Source organism: Hibiscus syriacus, unplaced genomic scaffold (genome assembly GCF_006381635.1).
Source record: "Hibiscus syriacus cultivar Baekdansim isolate YM2019G1 unplaced genomic scaffold, ASM638163v2 tig00110502_pilon, whole genome shotgun sequence".
Classification (NCBI taxonomy): domain Eukaryota; kingdom Viridiplantae; phylum Streptophyta; class Magnoliopsida; order Malvales; family Malvaceae; genus Hibiscus; species Hibiscus syriacus.
The window spans coordinates 496,545-517,969 of record NW_024062763.1 but is presented as its reverse complement, the minus strand read 5'-3'; the positions used below and the strand labels follow the sequence as shown (position 1 = coordinate 517,969).

General features: G+C 34.7%; 1 non-coding gene across 1 annotated transcript; it reads right to left on the bottom strand.

Moving 5' to 3' along the window:
- Positions 1–6,472: 6,472 nt before the first annotated feature.
- On the bottom strand, positions 6,473–6,546 carry TRNAN-GUU. Its single transcript has one exon. It is a non-coding gene; the product is annotated as a tRNA-Asn (tRNA).
- Positions 6,547–21,425: the final 14,879 nt, after the last annotated feature.

The window sequence follows — 21,425 nt, the reverse complement described above, 5'->3', positions numbered from 1 at the left end:
TCTGATTGGAGCTGCGTTGTCAGGTAGTTACTCATCTTGATGAGGTATTTGATATTTTAGTTGAGAGAGCGAAATACAAGGAGGAAGTCAAGGCTTCTACACCTGATAGTGATAGGGTAGATCGAGATCGATCTAGGAGGCCTTTTGGTCAGTCTGCGCCTTCCGTACGCCCTAATAAAAGAACTCGTATTACTACTTATCAGAGGAGTCATTCTGGTACAAGGCATGCGTCTCCTCCACCTCCAGTGACTAGTCGAGGCGATTCTTCATATTTCACTCCGAAATCGAGTTGCGAGTACTGTGGAAATCGACACGGGGGAGAGTGCCGTAAGAATATGGGTACCTGTTTTTGTTGTGGATCCAGTAAGCACTTTCTGAGGAATTGTCCGCGTCCAGATCAAGTCAATCAGGCACATGCTTAGACTTCTATGCGTTTTTAGGCCTCTATTCAAACTCCAGCTAGGAGTCATAGTCACGGTAGGACTTCTAGATATGTTTCTAGGTTCGACAGTAGAGCTCAATCGTAAAGTAGAGGACCAGCTGCTTCTGAGGCTCGATAGTTTGCCCTTGTGTATTCTACTCGACGTTTCGGTGATTGAGTTGAGCCCAAAAAGTCTGTATGTATATTTATTTTTATTTTTGTTTCATGCCATGCATCTCTAACAATACCCTTTCTATACCCGAGTTTCGTATCTTAAGACCTATAAACTTTTGAATAAGGAATCGAGACCCCCTTTTTGCTCCGAGTCTAGTAAGATTATTTATTATCATCAATACAATAATTAGCCCTTGTCCTATAAAGGAACCTTGAGAAACCTAGTTTCGCTTTCTGTTCGACTCTGCTGAATTTTAAGGATAAAATTCTTTTAAGGGGAAGAGGGTTTCCACACCCTGATTTTTTTATGAGAATTTAAATCTTTTTTTGTTAATTCAATTAAAGGACTAAATTACTAATTTTTGAAAATTTATGGGTTATTTTTGAATTATAGAAAGTTCAAGGACCAGTTCTATAATTATCCCTTAAAACCCTTTACCCCAAAAATAACAAAAATAAGATTAGATAACTGAGGGGTTTCGAACCCTTGTCACCTAACTTAGTCGCACATGCCTTAACAATTAGCCTAGGGCACTATTTGAGTTTTATTTTAATATATATATATATATATGGTTCAACCTTTAATTGCCTAAAAACAAAACCCTAGTGTGTGTCGTGAACTAACCCCCAAATTATTTACCCTAACCTCTTCTGCCTTCCCGCCGTTTCTCTGTCACCGGTCATCGGTGAGCAACACCGACCATCTCAATGAAAGCGTCGACACCATCCAACCAAAACCCCAAGGCTAATCGGTGCGAGCTATCGTCGTTCGTCGTGGAAAAGTAAAAGAAAATTCGTCGAAATCCCTAGCCCGCTGTTAGTTTATTTCGTGAAATTTGGCCGATCCAGCGACCGTTTTACCTCACTACTGGCATGGTTAGACTCGTGGCCTCCGTCCGCTCAAAACCCGACCCTTGAGTTGCTCTATCACCATCATTTTTTGATCACCAGAGTGTGTAATATCTCTGACTATTTTCTTTTTTATTTAAGTAGTTTTGGTTGAATTTTTTGGACTAAAATCGGTTGATTGAGTTAGTGGAAGGTCGTGGATGAATCGGCCGGTGGAAATGGCCCCTGCCGCTATCGCACGCGCCGGCAGTGCGTGTGGTGGTCTCCGGACGGTCCAGAAAATTTTTGGAACCGGGTTAACCTGACCCGAACTTTTGTTAACCAGTCAGACCGTTGACTTTGACTGGTCATACCATTGAATTTAACCGGTCTGACCTTTGACTTTGAACAAAAACGTCAAAATTTTCAAAAAGCCCTATTTTATGTTTTTCGACGTCTTGAGTTTGATTCCGATGTCCGTTCCAAATTCAAACCCGAAAGCCTCCGAATTGACCCGTAAACCTAAAAATGCATATTTATTTAAGTGATTTAATTCAGTTAGTTTAATCCAAGGCCAAGGATTAATTTATGCTATCGTTATTTAAGGTACTCGAGGATCTCCCGATCGTTCGACTTCTCGACCCGATTCCTCCCGATCCACTCGTCTGTGAGAGCTCGTGAATACTCGTATAGTTCTATAACCCTATTAGATATTCTGTTTAGAATATTATTCCAATTTATAACTCTGTTCTGATATAATCTAGGTTCTTGTTCAGCAGAATAGCGTAACGAAGCCTGTGCTCGTTAGATCTTCCGGACTAATATTTTTGCGAGCTGTGTTCCTTATGTGCCATATACCTATTTTAAATATATGTTTGAAATATCATGTGCACATGATTGTTTTCTCTGATTTGAAATATAATGTTTGAACTGATTTGACTACTGTATAATTTACATAATTTGAAGCATGATTCATGATTTACCGTAATTTAAAGCATGATTGCTTTACTTATGATATCTGGTTATTGTTTTACTGAATTGATTATTTGTCTAAACTCTAATTCACATTTACCTCTAGTTACGATCTGAAAAATATTTTTATTCGGGGTACTTTTTGATCTGGTATTAAGACTCTCGCAGGATCAATTAATGTTGGTAATTCTTTTTATAGGTTCAGCACCGACTGGTAGTTCCTTAAGGATCTAAGGCGACCCTTGGGTAGGCTCTGAGGTCCCGAGAACTTTCTTAGGTAGGCTCTCAGGCCCCTAGGTAATCCTTTAGGTTATACAATTCTGGGGAACTGTATATGTTGTTCGGTTGGAGGACGATTATGGAATGTTAAACCAAAAACTCTACTATATTTTAATTACTATGACCTGAACTAATTTTAAAAACCTAACTGTATGTTTTATTTCTGCACTGTTGGAACACACTGAGCTCTCTAGCTCACTCCCCCAATTTTCTTTTTTTCATATACTTTTTGGATAGGCGATCCGTACCTGGCACTTGGAAGATTTACACATTTGTACAGTGACTTTTTGTTGTAATGTTTAATCTTCCGAGTTGCATTTAATTTGGGTGACATGTGCCTATGTTTTGAAAATACTGCTTTCTGTTAATGATGTTAGATTTGCCTCGATATTGATTTCAAAATATTTTATTTTTATGACTTTAATTTACTGAATTTGAATTTTGATGTTATTAATTATATTTTTATATATGTTTAATTATAAGTTGGATTTTTAGTTATCGAAGAATGTCTTTGGAAAATTTTTATTGTAATCCGTTAGATCTGGTCGTGACGCATATATCGGGTCTAGGGGGTTACATAAACTTTCTTCGTCCAAAGTAAGGAAGTGGAACTCGTTTGTGTTGCACTCTTCGACATTAAATTTTTTAGAAGAAAAAAATGAAACCAACAATCGTATGTGGGTTAATTAATTAGGTTATTAGGACGACCCAATTTTTAATTTAAGAAATACTAGATGGATAAAATAATCAAATGATAGGCACCCAATCACTCCCTAAAAATAAGCTTTTTGGCCCAATACCGTAAGCAGGTTAATTAATTAGGTTATTAGGATGACCTAATTTTTATTTTAGGAAATATTGTAAATGCTACATTGTACAAGGAACTAGTCACCTCGAGGTGACAAGTTCCCTTGGATATTATTTTTAAATGGTCTCTAAGTAATGGGTCACACATGGGTCATTATTTTTTTATCATTAATATGACTTGTCACCTTGAGGTGACGAGTTCGTCCGGATAAAATTTTAAAAAAGTTAAATTGTAAAAAATAAATTTATTTATATTTTAAAAATACAAAGTAAATAAATAATTGTAAAAAATAAATTGTTTATAGAAAAATTACAAAGAAAAATTATCTGTATTTTCTAAGTTCTTGACGATGCCGAGGAGTTGTTGAATTATAATGGCGCGGGGCTTGTCGAGTACGCCAGAGTCATAGACCTTGATCGTCATCGTCGTCATCATCTTCAAATTGCCAAGAAGGTGTACTTAACACACTCTGAGATCCATCTTTGAAATACAGTGATGGTCTTATGATATTTGATGCCATCATTGCCCTGACTGATTCGACTTGGATGTTACTTTATTGACCATATAGGATACGATCCCACTCAACTGCAACCACATGTTCTATTGAAGATGCTTGAGTGTATTACGATGCATCCCATTAACTGAATTGCTGGAAATAAACCGGGTACAGCTTAAAGCCATATAGGATATAATCCCACTCACCCGCTAATTTTTTGACCATATAAGATATGATCCTCAATCAACGCATGGTAAAGCTTGAAGCCACATACATATATGGTTGTAAATAGACCATATTGTTGTAGATATATCAATATCCGCTAATGCGACTCTCCATATGTCATCCTACGCCTACAAATACTCCATTATTCTTCCGGTCAGAGTTGGATCGACGAAATATGGATGTTATCCATGTGCAACATTTCTTCTCGAGTAGCCATTTTTTCGGATTTTCACAAAACGTAAGCTTTGTTTGCAATTTTTTTAATATAGGGTTTAGTGAAAAACTAAAATCCCAAACCTCTATTTACAACCTTAGCCTCAACGACTATAAATGACAAGTTGGTTCAAAATTCTGGCCGAACTCGTCACCTCGTGGTGACGAGTCATATTAATGATAATAAAATAATGGCCTACATGGGGCCAATACTTAGGAACCATGTAAAAATAATATCCGAGGGAACTCATCCCTATACACTATAGCATTTGCCATAATTCCCAAATTTAAAATTGGGCCGCCCTAATACCCTAATTAATTAACTCACTTGGTGTATTGGGGAAAGAAACCCTAAAAAAACCCCTAACTATTTGCGTTACTAGGCCAGTCGAAAACATAGCCACACCTATACACATGGGCCTCATACATCGTTTGGAAACCAACATGTACCTGACCAGTGTTTGTACTCGTACCCGTGCCCACTTCAGTTGGACTTAGAATCAGATAGCTTGTTGGGCCAATTTGCTTATCCCACTACATTAAGTTCGAAAACCCTTGGCATGGATTGAATGATAACTTAAATAGATCATACCTAAACTGAATCGGTCTAGCTGAGTCCAACTAATTTGAGTTGAGCTGAGTCAATCCAAGTTGACCGTTGACCTTTGACTTTGATCAACGTAAATTTTTTTTCGTTAACCTTAACCTGATATTTTTCGACATGTTAAATCTGTTTTTGTAGTTTGTTTTGTCAAATTCTGACCTACAATTCTGAATATGTTGACCCCAACATGCATTTATAACTTCAATATTTTAATATGCTTAATAGACTTCATTTATTGAATTGATTTAGAAATGTATTTTACAAAGGAAATTGTGTTTTGTCTGATCGACTAGATTTGACATCTCTTGTTCAATTGATCCGTAGGGTTCCCAGATTCAAAAGATTACCCGTATGTTCTGTAAAATTATTAGAGAAAAATCAAATTTAGTTTTTATTATAATATTATGGCTTATTTGGTACTTTGGTTCTAGCATCATTGTTGACCTTGATAGTCATCTAATTCCGTAAAAAAAATTTTGTCAGATTTCTCATCTCAGTAAAGGTGTATTCCTGATAACATAAGTGTTACATTATCGTTCTATTTTATTTGTTTAGATCTCCATAAGTGGATGATTGCACTACATGTTTCAAAAGAAGTATGATTATTGTTATTGTTGCGTTGGATTGGTTGGGAATTCTTAACATTATTTGGAACGTTGGACTGTTACACCACTTAATCTTTTGCAATGAACCTCCTCTCAACGAATGTAGTGTAGTAATACAAAATCTATTTTGGTGTTGTCAAAATTAGCAGGACAAGCTAGCATTTTAGTTCAAGGGGTAAAATATAATTAATAATAGAAAATGGGGGAACAAAATCAAAATAAATCAAAATTTACAGACCTAAATAGATAATTATCCCTCTATTTTTTAATGGTAAAAAAAGTTTTGGGGGCAGTGACCCCCAAGGGACTACATGGCTTCGTCCCTAAAAATTGGGATACATAGAATAACTTAAAAAAAACACACACACACCCTTAACCAAAACTATTAATAAACATGTTCATGTATAAACAAGGTAGGCTTAAGTTCAATGAGAACAAAACACAAGAGAGGAGAAACAAGCTTAAAAGTCTTGATATTCATGTAGTTAATGAGCAGACATGTACGCATTCCTAAAAGGAAAGCAGTAGAGTGTAAGAATAATAAAGGTTATCAATAAAGGGCATATGGCTTTGCTTAAGCAGGCTGAAAGCAGTAAAAGAATTTCCTGCTCTTATCTACACTGCAGAAACATCAGTAAAAGAGTTGAATGGATTTCAAACATATACAAGTAGTGACGCCGTTTGCAAAAACAAATTGTACAAAAGAATAAGATTTGCCCATGCAGGTTTCGAACCTAACCGAGCTAATAGGCCATTCTTTCCCATTTTCACGAATTCTGTAATAACTATGCGCCTGGGGTAACAGATTGAAATTAAAAGGTTAATTAGAAGTTGCAAAATATATGAACGCTAGAAGGAGGGCTTGAACTTCCGACCTTGTGGTTAACAGCCACACGCTCTAACCAACTGAGCTATTCCAGCTACTTGCTTTTATTTCCAACCACTATCTATTTTTCCTGATTATTGCACTAAAAATGTTCTAATCTTATTTCTATGAACCAAAAGCATATGGTAGATGTGGCTTACATGTGTTTAAAAATAACTATATTACACTACGAAATCCATGTTCAAACATCGAAACAAGATTATTAAGAGAAATAGTCATGAACCTAATAAATGAAAAGTCTGAAGTTTCAATTAAGATTAAATATAGGAGAAAAATAAACAATAAAATAATTTCATGTAAAAATTACAAATTTAATTTCAAAATTATATACTAGAGAATCAAATAATTAAATTTATATAAGTTTTTATTAGTGGGTTATTATATTTCAATATGTAATTTATATTTAATTTGTATAAGATATTTTGTTAATTGAATTAGATCGAGCATCAATATATTTAATTTTAAGCTTCAATAGTTGGAATATTTATGTTGTAATTATACTTGGTGTAAATTACATTCCAAGACACTCAATTATAACTTCAATATTTTAATATGCTTAATAAACTTCATTTATTGAATTGATTTAGAAATGTATTTTACAAAAGAAATTGTGTTTCGTCTGATCAAGTATCGACTAGATTTGACATCTCTCGTTCAATTGATCCGTATGGTTCCCAAATTCAAAAGATTACCTGTATGTTTCTGTAAAATTATTAGAGAAAAATTCAAATTTAGCTTTTATTATAATAATATGGTTTATTTGGTACTTTGGTTTTAGCATCATTGTTGACCTTGATAGTCATCTAATTCCGTAATTTTTTTGTCAGATTTCTCATCTCAGTAAAGGTGTATTCCTGATAACGCAAGTGTTGCATTATCGTTCTATTTTATTTGTGTGGATCTCCATAAGTGCATGATTGCACTACATGTTTCAAAAGAAGTATGATTATTGTTATCGTCGCTTTGGATTGGTTGGGAATTCTTAACATTATTTGGAACGTTGGACTGTTACACCACTAAATCTTTTGCAGTGAAGGTCCTCTCAACGAATATAGTGTCCAAAAAAAATCTATTTTGGTGTCGTCAAACTTAGTACACAGCTATGGGATGCATACATTAGAATAACTTTAAAAAAAACACACACCCTTAACCAAAACCATTAATAAACATGTTATTGTTCATGTATAAACAAGGTCGGCTTAAGTCCAATGAGAACAAAACACAAAGCTTAAAATTGTACAAGTCTTGATATTCATGTAGTTAATGTGCAAATATGTATGCATTTTTATAAGGAAAGCAGTAGGCTGTAAGAATAATAAAGGTGTTGCAGTTACCAATAAAGGGCAAATGGCTTTCCTATGCAGCCTGAAAGCAGTAAAAGACTTTCCTGCTCTATCTACACTGCAGAAACAGCAGTAAAAGAGTTGAATGGATTTCAAACTAGTCAAGATAAATTACTATTGATCCTCCCTTGTCCCCATTGATGCATCATTGGCAGGTTTTGGATGAACTTGGTCTCCTGATGCATCTTCCAGCAGGCAAAACAAATGGTCTGCCGGTTCCGGTTACACCTTTTTTTCCCATCAGATGATCTTCACTCCCACCTGCTTCGTTAGTTGAACCATTGCCTCTTTTATTTCACCCACCACATTGATTCCCTCATCAGGAGAAACATTAACATATAATTGACGCCGTTTGGAAAAAAATGTGAAAAATGTTAAGATTGTCCCATGCAGGTTTCGGATAGCACGACGCTCTAACCAGCTGTGCTAATAAGCCATTGGTTCTCTTTTGACAAATTGTATAATAACTATAAGCCCGGCGTAACAGATTGAAATTAAAAGGTTAATTAGAAGTTGCAAAAAATAATCAAACCTAGAAGGAGGTCTTGAACCTCCAACCTTGTGGTTAACAGCCACATGCTCTAACCATCTAAGCTATTCCAGCTTTTTGTTCTTCACATTTATCTTTGCATCTCTTTGAATTATTTATACATACGTGCAAGGGAGGAGGAATCTTTCGACAAGTGATTGTATCATACTAATTAAGATTAATACATATTAAATAATTGTATGTAATAAGGATAATTTAATAAAATTTATCTAAATAATAATATATTTTAGGTTAAGCATTATAATTAAATTAATTGTATGTTCTTATTAAATTAATTAAACATAGTAATGTTATATTCACTACAATGTGAATACATTGTATAATTGTATTTTTAGAGTTAATCTTATAACTATGAACAAAAAGCATATGGGAGATGTGGCTTACATGTATTTAAAAATCACTACATTGCACTCTAAAAAAAATTCATTTTCAAACCTTGAAACAAGATTATTAAGAGGAATAGTCACTAGGGATGGCAACGGGCCGGGTATTAGTCCTCCCGTCCCCGTCCCCATTTAAAAAACCCATACTCGTTTAAACCGCGGGGATTTAAATGGGGATTCCCATCGGGTAATTGGAGAAAACCGCGGGGAAACGGGTATCCCCGTTTACCATAAACGGTTATCGGGCCGGGTATATATATTTAAATTAAATATATAAATATTATATATATTATTAATTTAAATTAAATTTATTAATATATATATATATATAATAATTATTTTTAATATTTATCGAGTCGGGTATCGGGCCGGTAATCGGATAATCGGGGCGGGGTTTACCAAACTCGTCCCCGTCCCCGTTTAACATAAACGGTTTTTCCCCATCCCCGTCCCCGTCCCCGTTTAGCATAAACAATTTTCCCCCATCCCCGTTTAATTCGGTTTTCGGTTTTCCCTGTTGGGTTCAGGTTTTTTCCCCATCCCTAATAGTCACAAACAGTCAGAACCGTCTTTCGGGTGAGCCAGAAATTGGGCTTCGACTTCAGAAAATGGATTAGGAGTCGCCACTGATCATTTATTTAAAAACAAATAGGTTGACTGTATACCTTATTTATTACCTGATCTGCGTCTTACCAAAGATGTGTCGGATTCGGGAGTCGGTTACAGTCAAGAAAGGGTTAACACCATTGAACTGCACTTTCGGTACTACGTAATTTTCAATTGTCTTTAATTAAGAAAATTGTAAATTTAAATTAAAAGGTAAAAATAATGATCTTAATTACTTACCTTAGATCGATTTAAATGTGTACCTTTAAGCAGTCAAGAAACGTATTAGGCGAAAAATGCAAATAAAACACCAAAAGTAAAATGGAAAACAAATGAAATAAGGAAAGTATAGAAAAAATAATAACAATAAATAAATAAAAATAATAAAGATAATAAAGAAATAAATAAAAAGAAGAAAATGACGATAACAATGCCAAGAATGAGACAAAAATAATAAATAAATGCAAACAAGACAAAGTCAAAGAAAAAGGAAAAATAAGTAAATAAATAAATAAAATAATTACGCATGAGAACAAAATGTCAAAAGAAAAATAATAAGGGAAAAAAAGACACCGAATAAAAATAAAAAATAAAAAAATGGAATATATATGAAAATATAATAAAGGTAATAATAAAATATATGCGATAATAATGATAAAATATATGGTAATAATAATAATAATAATAATAATAAAAACAATAGGAAAATAAAAAAAAAGAAATAAAAAGAACAATATATATGATATAAATAAAAATAACTAAGACAGAAAATATAATAAAATAAAAAATTAACTATAAATATATAATAATAAGGGTCAAATTGAAAGAAGGTTCAAATTTGGGGCCAAATTAGAATGAAAATTTCACGTGAAAATTGAATTTTGGATCAAAATGAGGGCCTTAAAAAACGTTGGGGGATCCGCTCGGGTCAAGGGTAGGTTCGGGTTATAGTATAAAAGTTAAATTTTTTTAACTTTCCTTCGTTTCTCTCTTCTCAAAACACGAACGCCCCCCTTTGGTTTGTTCTCTGGTTTGTTCATCAACAGGATGAACAAGGGCCATGGTTCCCAGAAATTGGCCTCTGCGTCGTCTCGCCATTGATTGGCGGCAAAAAAATTTTTTTTTATTATTTTTTTCAAAACTCGAAAACCTTTTTAAATATTGGTTCTAAAAATCAAAACGATTTTTATAAAAAATGTGCCTCGGGGGCTAGATCTACGAGAGAAAACCTCGACCGAGCCCTTTCGTTCATCGGTATTTTGTGGTTTAAAAACACGACAATAACGACATGCGCAAGGGAGCCAATCAAAACAAAGGTAAAAATATATATACCTTTATTTATTTCTCCTTCGATGTTTACAATAGATTTGCGTCGATTCTCGCTATTTCTTTCGCGTATTTGCTTGTGTAATCTTATGTGATATTCGTATGTGTTCATCTATTTATAATAAAAGAAAATGCCCTATTTTTAGCATTTGATTCTGAGTGAAACTCAGCTTGTTGGTTGATGAGAGTCCCGCTTGAACTGAAATTCGTTCCTTGGTTGTTTTTATGTCCCACATGTGCACGTCGTTAGTGTTGTTGATGGGGACGTTGGCTCCATGAAATGAGGGAGGCGTGATCTTCGGCGGGGAAGCTTGCGGTGATGGTTTGTATGAGATGGGGTTAGGGTTTCCAGAAATCCTAATCTGCTGCGTGTGGGCTTGTTGGTCTGTGGTGTAACGGGCTGCTGTTGGGCTTCATTTGGTTTAGGTTTCTGCTAGGTTTTGTAACTTGGGTCTGTAAACAAAAACAATGTATATATATACATTATAATCCATAATAGTATATAATAATATTAATTTAATAGGGCGAAATTAAGTGTCTTCAACTGCCCCTCTTTGCTCATTTTCGTGTAACGACAATAGAGCAAAGATTAAAAGATAAAATTTTGGTCATATCGAATATCCTCTATCGTAGAGTTAGAATCCGATATTAAGAATAATTTGTCAATCTGAATTGAAGTATGAAATGACTCCCTGTTATTGAGTTGCGGATGGCTCCTCCGTCGCGAAGTTGAGTTCATCTTGGAATGATGTGGAATTGAAGTCGTAGTTCGAAACTTGAATTGGAACGTAGCTTCTCGTTGCCAAATTGTAGTCCACTTCGGTCTTCTTCTCGACTTAAAGACCTTGGTTCAAAAATTCGACTGATAAATAGTTTCTTGACTCCAACATATGGTTGACAGGAACTCGAGCTGAATGAAATCGAACTCGAAAAGTCTTCGTTGACAGATAGCTTTTCTCGACTGAAGCTATGTTGCCAGAAAACAGTTTCTTGTCACTAAGGCACGGTTAACCCAGGTCTTCTTCAAGACTTGAAAACCTTGATTGTAGCCGGACAATAGTGTGATTGAGGTGCTATCGAGCTGAATGGAATCGAACTCGACAATTTTATTGACAGATAGCCCTTCTTGCCTTGAGCTATGCTGTAAATTTGATTTGCCTCTAAGCTGAGTGTAATCAAACTCGAATGTCTTTTGTTGGCAAATAGCCCTTCTTGCCTTAAGATATTACAAATGGTGTGCCCTCGAAGATGAGCGTAGTCGAACTCGAAGGTCTTTGTGTTTCAAGAGAAACATTTTTAAAGGTTTTTTTATGTTTCAGGAGAAACGATTTCAAAGGTTTTTTTGTGTTTCAAGAGAAATTGTCTCCAGAGAGGCAAAATTTTGTTCCAAGAGTAACATATTCAAAGGTTGGTGTTTCAAGGGAAACTGTCTCAAGAGAGACAAAATTTGTTTCAAGAGAAACTGTCTCAAGAGAGACAAAGACAAAATTTGTTTAAAGAGAAACTATCTCAAGAGAGACAAAACTTAGTTCCAAAAGAAACTGTCTCAAGGGAGACAAAATTTGTTTAATGTAAAACATATTCAAAGATTTTGTTTCAAGTGAAACCGTCTCAAGAGAGACAAAATTTGTTTCAAGAGAAACTGTCTCATGAGAGACAAAGACAAAATTTGTTTCAAGAGAGACAAAATTTAGTTCCAAAAGAAACTGTCTCAAGGGAGACGAAATTTGTTTAATGTAAAACATATTCAAAGATTTTGTTTCAAGGGAAACTGTCTCAAGAGAGACAAAATTTGTTTCAAGGGAAACTGTCTCAAGAGAGACAATTTGTTTCAAGAGAAACTGTCTCAAGAGAGACAAAACTTAGTTCTAAAGAAACTATCTCAAGGGAGAAGAAATTTGTTTCAAGGAAAACATATTCAAAGATTTTGTTTCAATGGAAACTGTCTCAAAAGAGACAAAACTTTGTTTTGAGTAAATTAGTCTCAAGAGAGACGACCCCTTGTTTCGAGAGAAACAATCTCAAAGGCGATCTATAATCTGCTTGTTCCTACATGTTAAAGAAATTCTTTCAGAAGCTCTAATCGTTGACTTAAAGATGCCAAATCTCTGGATGGCATGTTTGTTGTGATGCTAAATCACTTCATCGGGCACAATATCCTTCTTCGTGAAGTTGAAATCGTAGATGGATAATTCGCTGTGAAATTGAGCTTTTAATTGGACGTCATTCTTTGTGAAGTTTAAATCCACACTTGTTGTGTTGTTTCGAGTCCAATATCCTTTACCGTGGAGTTGAAGTTGGCTCTGAAACTGGAAAGTTTATTGACAGACACTCCATCCTTGAATTGGATATCCTTCATTGTGAAGTTGAAATCCAATATATAATATGCTTGTGTGCACGATTCCCTTCGTCGTGAAGTTGAATCCGTGGATGACCCCTTCGTTGTGAAGTTGAGCCGTGGAATTAGATATCATTCATCGTGAAGTTGAAATCCAATGAATGTTGCTTCGAGTCCAATATCATTCACCGTGAAGTTGAAATTGGCTCTGAATGAAACTGGAAGCCCCTTCGTCGTGAAGTTGAGCTTTGAATTGGATATCCTTCGTCATGAAGTTGAAATCCAATCTTGTGTAGATAGGCATGATATCCTTCGCCGTTAAGTTGAAATCGTGGATTTGTGGGCACGATATCCTCTGTCGTGGAGTTGAAATCGTGGATGGCCCCTTCGTCGTGAAGTTGAGCCTTGACTTCAATATCCTTCATCGTGAAGTTGAAATCCAAGTTTGTATTGTTTCGAGTCCAATATCCTTCGTCGTAAAGTTGAATTTGGCTCTAAATGAAATTGAGAAGCCCCTTCGTCGTGAAGTTGAGCTTTGAATTGGATATCCTTCGTCGTGAAATTAAAATCCAATTTCAAACAAATTGTATCGCTTTGAGTTTAATATCCTTCGTTTTGAAGTTGAAATTGACTCTGAACGAGACTTGGAGAGTTGCTTTTTCGTCTGACAGTTGCCCCTTTGATGTGAGGTCGATCAACTTTTGAATACGCTTTTGAATCGAGTATCTTTCATCTTGAAGTTGAAACTTGACTCAACAAGCTGCAAAAAAATTATGTATTCTAAAACTGATAAATGCGATGCTCTTAGGTATGTCTAAGATGTATGCAACATGAATTAATTCTGTTTTATCTCTTGGATGGAACCTCATTTTTGTCTGCTGGTCTTGTCATTGGAATTGACTATGTCCCATTTTCTTATCGGGTTATTGGTAATGTCACAAGTTCTATCTGATCTCTTGGACTGATTGTCTTATGAAATGCTCGCTATTTCTTCCATAGAGGCAAAATGAGCCTGAGCACATTCCAGGACCTTCCATATTTGAGATTGTCCTGTTTGAAAATATTTTTTTTCTTTCTCTTACTTAGGAAGGAAAAAGATATGAAAATAGAAGAATTCTTTAGAACATTACCTCTTAATTCAGGCTCGCAATCGAATCAAATCATAAACATAAGTTTAAAGAATATCAAAGGAATCAATAGCTCTTTTAATGCTATCAGAGTTATAGCTCTTTAACAAACATTCAAGTTGATGAGTTGGCTTTAGGTTGACCTAAGGTTTCAGGCATAAAAAAATGTCATTTTTCGGTTATTACAACATGTTTTTCCTTTGGCATGGCATTTTAATTGGATGCAGACAAAATGACGCAACTAGCATTATCAATTACTAGACCCTCTATTTCAATTCTCTAAAATCTTCCATTTTTTCAAGTTCTATAAGCTCATCTAACAAAGGTAGTGCAGAAATATCAGTCTAAAAATGAAATTCTTGAGTGCTCATGTGAAATTGACTATAACAGGTGTTCCTTAACTCCCTTAGTCCATTTTTACCAAAACTCATTATTTAAATTTACCATTGTCTGGCTAGCTGAATCCATAAAATCGGGGCGTTTAACCAATTGCTCTAGAGGGACAACTCATGCTTTATTGTATATTATAATCACCTTTATCAAGCTAGTTGAATCTTATCCATAAAGTCGGGGCGTGTAACCAATTGCTTTAGAGGGACAACTCAAGCTTTATTTTATATATAATATTATAATATGGGTACACTGGTCCAATTTCTTAAGTTTGTCAAGAAGAACCTGTTATAGTCTAGGTGTTTTTGAAAGTCAATGAATCTCATCTTTAGAGTTCAATTTCCAAACAACTGACCTAAACTAGATTTGCTTACTCAACTATTACATCTGTGAAGATCATTATCATCACTGAACGTCCTCAATACAAGTATAGTAATGTCATACACAAGAGATGCCCCATGTTGTCCGCTCCTATGTATATATAATACCAAGTCACTTGTTCATTTCCTTATGAAATGAGAGGGTTATATCGATTCTTAAAAGAGAATGGTATGGTGTTCAAGCGCATCTTTTGGGTAAAACCCAGTGTCGTTATTTGATCATGTCATTTTATCAAAGATCTGTAACTCTGATCTTTTAGATAGTTTTTTATTCAGTTGATATTCAAAGAATTTCAAGTTGTAAATTTGGTTCAACATTCAACATAAATTATTTTAAATATCCAAAAAGAAAGTTCAAAAATAAGTTTCACATATGAGAAAATTCGAAAAAAAAAATCAAACAGGATGCCACGAAATAGAATAAGGCCTTATTTGGGTGCCCCACTAGTTGGATTAGGGCTTTCATCTACATTGGCTCCCCACTCCTCATTTGTTTCACTGGCTGGGGCTCTTTTTTGATGTACCTTCAGTCGCATCAATTTCTACTTCCTCCGAAGTAGCTTTTTGGGAAGATCCCACTTCCTTGCGATATATCAGCATTTCCTTTCTTGGTTGCTGGAAATTGAGCCAAAATTTAGATTCAAAATGATTTTCCTCGGTGGTGATAGTTTTGGTAAGATCTTGAACGCATATTGCAGCTGTGATTGGCTTAATATTCCTCAAGTCTCCTGAGCTGCCCAGAATCCCTCTTGCCTTCAGGAAATTTGATATAGGTGTTTGAGGTGTCTTCGAAGCTGCGTATGCCCCACTAATTCTTAAACCCATGGGCCAGTCTCGGATTACATCCATGGAAGCTCTTTTACTCGGATTTCCTTTCCAATCCTCTTGCGCCTTAGGTTTTCTTGCACGAATCTTCTGTTAAAGCAGTTTGAGATGTCTTCTTGGTTACATCTACCCCATCCATTCTCAAACGCACGGGCTAGTCTCGGATTACATTCACGGAGGCCCTTCTACTTAAATTTACTTTTTCATTATTTTTCCTCATATGTTCTTCGCATGTATTCTCTGTTGAATTGATGATTGCTTGTTCTAAAGGATCCTCCGGGTTGCTAGGAACCTTAGTTGAACGAACTGGGGTTCCATCCTGGTTTACCCAAGGAATCTCCGTGTAGGTTCATTTCTCATTCGGGGGCCACTGTGGCTGGATATATCCCGGTGTAATCAATCTGGCTGTGAGCATTTCTGAACGAAAATTTTCAAGCAAAAAGTGAAAGGGAGGGAACTGAAAACCCTACACTCTATTTTTCTTCTCATATAGTCCCCGTGACGTGGACTACTTGACAATGGCTTTATAGATAGAACTTGAGTGTCCTGACTTGATGATTGAAAAGGGGTAAAACCTCTAATCATGAGAGGTTAATCCTTCTTGACTTTCTTGGTCAAAATTCGGTAATATTCTATGACCCTCTTCTTTGAGTGAAGTTTATTTCTCACAAGGGAAAGCTCCTCCTCCATGGTTGGCCCAGTGGAACCTTCTATATTTGCTTTTTGGGGCGGACCTAAAATTTCTGGCTCCTTAACAGGTCCTCTGGTCATTATCCCTTCAGTTGCAGCACCAGCATTCGTAGTCACATCCAAAATGGGATCCACTAGTGGCTACTCTCCATGGATCACAACATTTATCATATCCATTAACTTGGTCATCTGTTCTTTGGATTCATCATGAAATCTTCTTGTTTGATCAATCATCTCTCGTTGGGTTTTTAGGAGTTGCTCTTGAATTTTCTAGATCTTACTAACACGCGCTAGTATCTCATTCATCGTTGTGGATCTTCAGACACGCTTCAGGTAATCTTTAATTTTCTTTCAAAGCTTGTTTGTTCCCTTTTTTTGAGACATCTCTTATTAGTTAATGTGGATGAAATGAAAAAACAGAAAAAAATAAAAATAATGCAGAATATGCAAGAATGCATGAAATGTTCGAGGCATTGATCCAAAAAATGTGCCTGTTATTATAAATAATCCTTATTGGGGAAAAAAGTGTTACATTTTTAAGAGACAAAAACATTTTGATGGTATAGATCCCGAACAAATTTGGACTGGTTGATTCGTCTACAACCTTTTTCTGTCGCTGGTCGAATGCCCTGTCGAACTATTCCGGCTCCTCGGGATAAGCCGTGCAAGTGACGAGTTGCTTGCCCCAAAAGTCTCAAATGACTGCATCACCCGCTTTCACTCTCTGTTGAGCATGTTCCTTAATGGAAACACCATTGGATCCCTCCATTATGAAGTTCGTTTGCTTGTTTCTTGAATTTATCAGCAGCGTCATCCAACTCAGCTAGGGTTTGGCCATCTCATTCTCATGGTCATCGAAATGACTCTCCAAGTCAGTAACCTTCTTCTTTTATGCCCCTAAAAATTTTTTCCAACTCAAAAGGTTGACTTTTGGTGTGCTCGGTGTAAATCCTGAACCCTTTTGAACTGGACTTGTGTGCTTTTCATCTCTTGTATTATAACCCCTTTGTTCATTAATGCAAATTATTTACGTTTAACGAACACGCTTTCAATGGATCAATAATAGAAAAAGACAAACACGAAAGCAAAAAGTTAGTAAAAATAATAAAAGAAATATAAATGATGAAATAAAGGAAGAAAAATATAAAGACAAACAAACAACATGGTTAAGGTAAAAATATCCTAAAGTTTGAAATATGGTTTCGGGGTAGGCTCTAACTCTCCATAGTCTCCCGGTTTAGGTTCTAAAAATGGTACCCAAGTTCTCATTGTTGATGCCCTCTTGGGTTTGCCAGACCCTTAGTCCTAAGCCCATTACAAGCTTGTGTGGACTAAGTTAAACTCGGGAGGAAACATTCCCTTATGCCCATACGGAGAATAAATTCACACGAAGGCATAAGGTATATGAATCCCGAAGGTTACTTGCTAGGCCCATACGGTGAATAAATCCACACGAAGGCATCGCTTTCACCCCCACTTAAAACAGGTTCGGAGCTCGGGTATAGATCCTTAGATGAAAAAACAAGTTTAGGAGGCTGAAATCATTAGAAAATGGTTAGTACAACTATTTACTCGAAAATATAATCAAAAGTAAGCAATAAGGATCGAAATGTTACCTTAAAATTTAAACTTCCCTTTTCATTAAAAAGACAACTGGAAATTACCTTAGCCTGACTCACCTACCGGTCCCCAGTGGAGTCGCCAAGCTGTCGGAACCGTCTTTCGGGTGGTCTCGGAATTGGGCTTCAACTTAAGAAAAATGGATTAGGAGTCGCCATCGATCATTTATTTAAAAACAAATAGGTTGATCGGATACCTTATTTCTTACCTGATATGCGTCTTACCAAAGATGTGTCGGATTCGGGAGTCGATTACAGTCAAGGAAGGGTTAGCACCCTTGAACTGTCCTTTCGGTACTACGTAATTTCCAGTTGTCTTTAATTAAGAAAATTGTAAATTTAAATTAAAAGGTAAAAATAACGATCCCAATTACTTACCTTAGATTGATTTAAATGTGTACCTTTAGCAGTCAAGAAACATATTAGGCGAAAAATGAAAATAAAACACCGAAAGTAAAATGGAAAACAAATGAAATAAGGAAAGTATATAAAAAATAATAACAATAAATAAATAAAGATAATAAATAAATAAATAAAAATAATAAAATGAAGAAAATGACGATAACAATGCAAAGAAGGAGACAAAAACAATAAATAAATGCAAACAAGACCGTGTCAAAGAAAAAGGAAAAAATAAGTAAATAAATAAATAAAATAATTACACATGAGAACAAAATGTCAAAAGAAAAATAATAAGGGAAAAAAAAGACACCGAATAAAAAAATGGAATATATATCAAAAAATAATAATGGTAATAATAAAATATATGTGATAATAATGATAAAATAATAATAATAATAATAATAATAAAAACAATAGGAAAATCAAAAAAAAGAATAGTATATATGATATAAATAAAAATAACTACGAGAAAAAATATAATAAAATAAAAAAATTAACTATAAATATATAATAATAAGGGTCGAATTGAAAAAAGGTTCAAATTTGGGACCAAATTAGAATGAAAATTTCACGTGAAAATTGAATTTTGGATCAAAATGAGGGCCTTAAAAAATGTGGGGGATTAGAAGGGTGATTTACCCTAATTTCCTCAAAAACATGCAGGGATCCGCTCGGGTCACGGGTCGATTCGGGTTATAGTATAAAAGTTAAAATTTTTTAACTTTCCTTCATTTCTCTCTTCTCAAAACACGAACGCCCCCTTTGGTTTTTTCATCAACAGGATGAATAAGGGCCATGGTTCTCAGAAACCGGCTTCTGCTCTGCCTCACCACCATCGTTGATCGGCGCCGGCCGTCGGTCATCGACGGTAAAAAAATTTGTTTTTATTTTTTTCCAAAACTCGAAAACCTTTTTAAATCTTGGTTCCAAAAATTAAAACGATTTTTATAAAAAAATGTTCCTCGGGGGCTAGATCTACGAGAGAGAACCTCGACCGATCCCCTATATTCATCGATAATTTGGGGTTTAAAAACTCGACAACAACGACATGCGCAAGGGAACCGAATCAAAACAGAGGTGAAAAAAATATATACCTTTATTTATTTCTCCTTCGAAGTTTACAATAGATTTGCACCAATTCTCGCTATTTCTTTTGTGTATTTGCTTGTGTAATCTTATGTGATATTCGTGTGTGTCTGTTCATCTATTTATAATACAAGAAAATGCCCTATTTTTAGAATTTGATTCCGAGTGAAACTTGGCTTGTTGGTTGATGAGAGTCCCGCTTGAACTGAAAATTGTTCCTTTGTAATTTTTGTGTCCCACATGTGCACGTCGTTGGTGTTGTTGATGGGGACGTTGGCTCCGTGAAATGAGGGAGGTGTGATCTTCGGCGGGAAAAGCTTGTAGCGTTGGCTTGGATGAGATGGGGTTAGGGTTTTTAGAAACCCTAATCTACTACGTGTGGGCTTGCTGGTCTGTGGTGTAACGAGCTGCTGTTGGGCTTCATTTGGTTTAGGTTTCTGCTGGGTTTTGTAACTTGGGTCTGTAAACAAAAAAATGTATATATATACATTATAATCCATAATATTATATAATAATATTAATTTAATCGGGTGAAATTAAGTGTCTCCACAAACCAAACGAATGAAAAATTTGAAGTTTCAGTTAAGATAATATAAAGGAGAAAGAAAAACAATAAAATAATTTCTTGTATTAATAAAACAAATAATAATAATTTAATTTAAAAACTACAAATTTAATTTCAAAATTATATACTAGAGAATCAAAATAATTAAATTTATACATGTTTTTATTAGTGGGTTATTATATTTCAATATTTAATTTATATATTAATTACATAAGATTTTTTGTTAATTGAATTAGATCGACCATTAATATCTATAATTTTAAGCTTCAATATTTGGAATATTTATGTAGTAATTATACTTAGTGTAAATTAAATTCTAAGACACTCAATTATTAGGTTGATTATAAATATTTTATATTTTCTGCGTAAAATTATAATTTAGTTAGTCAATTAAAATATTTTATAAATATGTCACACAACCGTTAAATTTAAAACAAAAGTATAACATGACTTGGTATGGTAACAATTTTAAAAATAAAAAATTGGTCATTTAAAACTTATAGGTACTAAAATAATATACATTATAATAATTTGAATATCATAGTTACGAATGATCACATGTCAGGTTGGGTTGAGTTGAATTTTTTATTAGTTTGACTCCAATTTTAGTATGCCCCTTCACTCTATCTGTTCCAGGTTTAGTAAAAATATTTTTACTTAATTTTATTTAGTAAAATGAAGAAAATCAAAGTAAAAAGAATGGGGTATTATAGTAATTATCTCCAAATATATAAAGGAGTTATATTATTATCACAAGTCCAATCGAGTCGAAGAATTTTCAGGCTAAATTCTATCAGACGAGAAACCAAAATTTAAAAAAAAAAACAAAATCTATTTTGGTGTTGTCAAAACTATGAGATACATTCATTGGAATAACTTGAAACACTCACCCTTTACCAAAAACATCAATAAAAATGTTGTTTTTCAAGTATAAACAACGTGGACTTTAAGGCCAATGAGGAACGAGAAATAAAGAATGAAAAGCAAGCCTTGACATTCATGTGGTTAATGAGCAAACATGAACGCATTTTTATGCCTATATGTAGTTAATGAGCAGACATGGTAGTAGCATTACTAACTTCGAAAGGGAACATTGTAAAGGTGTAATAAATTAATTAACGGGTACTACAAATGGAAAAACGTTTGATGATCAATTCATAAACAATTTGATTTATATGTGTTTGTCAAACTGAATAAATTCACGAACATAACAAGCAGTGACGGAACATAAGCAGGGCTAGTGGGGTAATGACCCCTAAAATTTAAAAAAACATTATAATTTAG